This window comes from Nelumbo lutea, chromosome 2 (genome assembly GCF_056320005.1).
Source record: "Nelumbo lutea isolate HS-2025 chromosome 2, American lotus-T2T, whole genome shotgun sequence".
Lineage (NCBI taxonomy): Eukaryota > Viridiplantae > Streptophyta > Magnoliopsida > Proteales > Nelumbonaceae > Nelumbo > Nelumbo lutea.
In genome coordinates, this window is record NC_142685.1 from 11,196,779 (window position 1) to 11,200,713 (window position 3,935).

The window sequence follows — 3,935 nt, forward strand, 5'->3', positions numbered from 1 at the left end:
ACTAAACCTTACGCCCTCTTCTACTGTAAAGTCCAGAGACACATCCCTTTCAAGATGGCTGAAGAAACCAACAACATCGAAATTATTGATGGAAAGCAAAGCTCTCCAGGTACATCTCAGCAGGTTACTGATCCGGGATTGGAGCTCGAAAAGTATGCGACTCTGGTCAGTCCCCACTTAGAAATAAATGTGGAGCCGGTTCGAGAAGCATCTAAGGTGGTTAAGAAAACTTTAAGGGGAAGAATCTCCCCATGCATTAAAGTGACCATGGAGAACGTCCATGCATTTATTAAGCATGCATGGAACCCTACACACCACGTCAATGTTGGTCACAATGATAGTGGTGGGTGGGTTTTCATCTTTAAAGAAGAAGAAGAACTTCAAAAATTCATCAGGGCGAGTTGGATGTTAGTTGCATCCTGGCAAGATGGAACATCAGGGGAGAAGATCAAACTGTGGCCCCAGAAAGTCTGGGTCCAAATGTTCAACATCCCATGAAGTTACATCTCCAACAACAATTGCAAGGTTTTTGCTTCAGCAACAGGTAGAGTTCTTGAAGAGAATCCTGAGATTGAACCAGGAAAGCCCATGAGGGGAAGCATGGTAAGACTCCACATAGAAATCGACTTGCGGAAGCCATTATCAAGAGGCTTCTTTTTGAAAAACAACAACAATTCAATATGGGTTAGATTTGCCTATGAAAATCTCATAAAACTTTGTATCTACTGCGGATTAGTAGGCCATAAATGGAAGAAATGCAAGCTCATACCAAAAGCTATTCCTCTTAATGAAATAATGTCAGAACTAGAAGAAAGAAAGTTGGACGAGCTGGGGGAATGGTTGCTGGCAGAGCATAGACCAGAGAAACCATTCAACTTCCCAATCCAACAGAAAAACCTGGAAAATGTAGGAGCATGCAAACAACTCCAAATCTTTCGAGGAGATCAAAGTTCAAAGGAAGACTCAGAGGATGAGTTAGTTGAGAAGAGGCAGAGGTTAACGGATGTCCCCAGCCGCTGACGAGAGGAAATGGCAAAGAAAAGGATTGAACAGCAAGAACGAGTCATGGCGAGTCAAGTGAGTCTTCAAAGCGAAAACGAGTTGAGTCCAGCAATAGTTCCACTCGGAAACTTCAAAAATGAGACTCATTTAGCGTGGGATCGACTCTCGAGGAAGAGCAAAAAAATGAAATGATTAATGTGGGCCCGGTTCCCAAGGAAGGTTAGTATAAACTTTACTTGACTACAATTGGAGGATTTGGTATAATTAATTGTTCAATTGGATCGAGGAGAAGAGGGAGGCCATCCAGATGTCGATCCTCTTTGAAAGGTCACTTGGACTCCCAAGCCATGACCCACATCCCCGCCAACCTTGGACCATCTCTAGAAGAGCTTATTGGTTGACAATCTATTGCTTCATTAAGGAAGTGGATCCAAGAAATGAGAACCACAAGCAACCCCCATTCAGAGACAAACTCTCTCACTGGCTCCAATATCTCAGATCCCCTACCGGCAAGCCAAAATTCAATGATCCTACAAAATCAAGGACTCGATCACTTTGATAGAAGCCTGGAAAATCTCACTTGTTTGAAGACTCTTCATGGATAGAAGCTTGGGATAGTCTTTGGATAAAACAGTAGCAGAGGGCTGCTTCATTAACAACTTTTGTATTTCAGGTATTCATCCATTTATATTCCCTACTCTACATTATATTCATTCAAATAAACTTGCATTTCTCTGATTCGGATTACTTGTTTTAGTATATCTATCATTTTCTTTGCGAAGTCTTGCAAATTCAATGAAAATACTAGCTTGGAATGTAAGGGGAGGAAAAAGTAAAGAAGTTCAAAGAACAATTAGGAGGTGGTGCAAGTCACATAACCCAAACATATTGTTTCTATCATAAACAAAAATGTCAGAAGAAGAAGCCATGAAATATTCAAAATCATTGGCATATTTCAATTTCAAGATTGTAGGCTCAGCTGGTCTGAGTGGGGGATTTTTTTGTGCTTGGAAGAATAACTTAAATATCTCAGTAAGAGATAGCTCTTAGAGGTACATAGAACTAACTGGAAATTACATCGATTCCTCCAAACCATGGAACTTAGTGCTTTTATATGGAATGCCTAACCAGGGGGACAAAGCTGCTTTCTAGCAACACTTGTAACCTCAAAACCATACCTAAGAGGAACCCCTTGGCTTTTAATGGGAGATTTGAATGACATAGTCCACCTAGAGGACTATGAGGGACCAAGTAGTAGAACAAGACCCTCTCAGCATCTTAGACAACTAATTGACCATTTTGCCCTCCCGGATCTAGGCTTCTTAGGGCCTTACTGCACATGGACAAACAAGCAACATGGGAAAAAAAGGAGTGAGAGAAAGACTAGACAGAGGTCTGGCTAGTGTGGAGTGGCTAACCTGGTTTCTTGACACCAAACTATCAATTTTGCCTGCCATAAACTCGGACCATTCCCCAATTCTTTTCAATACCAAACTTGATCAATCTGAAGGAAAGAAACAATTTTGTTTCCTTCTAATGTGGGTAAATCACACGGACTATGACATTATAGTTGCAGAAATTTGGAATCAATCAATTCTAAGATCCTGAGCTCACTCAATAACTAGACTCAAGCTCTTGAAGAATCAACTCAAAGTCTAGAACAAAAACACATTTTGGGATATTCATAAGAAACTAATACAACTGGAGCAAGAGATCATGCTAGCTCAGTCCATCAAAGAGGATAGCAGTAGATTAGGTGAAGCGGAAGCTTAGTACAATAAATGGCGTCTTGCTGAGGAGCAACTTTGGAGGCTGAAATCTAGAGAGTTATGGCTCTCAGAAGGGGGCAAAAATACAAAATTCTTTTACCAGAAAACAAAATTCAGAAGGAGATAGGGGTCTATAGAAAGCCTGAAGGACAACCAAGATAGATGGGCCACTAGTCCAAAAGCCATTGCGGGCCTTCTCAAAAGCCGGTTCTTGAACAACTCAGGACAGGAAGAAAATTTTGAACTTACCCTCCTAGAAACACTCAGTTTCAATCCTTCAATCAGGTAATCTAATCTATAACCCTAAACCATGATGTATGTTTCTCTCTATTGACAGTGTTTGGTATAGTGGTAGCTTTTTCAAAAATCATTTGTAATTAATTGATGCATGCCAAATTGAGGGTTGTTGGATTATGTAAAAGCTCATTTGTTTATTACAACTCGTGCTATTAGGTGCCACATTTATATCAGAAAGACATGGTACCAAAAGAGACTTAATCAATCAAAGCACCCCATGAATTTGATAAATACCACTTGATTGGACACTTTTTTTATGATACTCTGTAAGTTTACCCGACATGATATTTTTCTAATATCATAGTTGAGCCCTATATATGTTAAAGGAAAGCCCTCACACTAGAGAACCCTCCCTTAAGATATATGTCCTATTTAAAAAAAAATGGTTAAAGTGAATATTTCCATTCTCAAAGAGAAGCCCTTAAGTTTAGACATGTACTTACCCACTTTCTAAGAAAAATCATAGGTTGTGAGAATAATTATTTTCATTCTAAGAAAGTGTCCACTTCAAACCACAAACCCATTTTTATACCTCTCTCTCGATAAAATGTATCAATTATGAGGGTAGTAAGACTCATTTATCATTCTAACTGTATTTTAATCGGGAGAAATCTATGATAATGGAAAGGCATAATAAAGAGCTTTGACCAACCAAAGCATCCCCATGAAGTGTGATGAATACCAATTCATTGGTTACCTCTTTTATGTTACTACTCAATTGGCGGTAAACTTTTTTTGTAGTGTTTCTAGTATTATAGTCGAACCCTTTAATAAAACAATCATTATAAAGATTTTTTAATTACAAATTAAACCTAATTTTAGTATTGAACTTAAATATAATTACTAAATACATAATAAATCTCAAAC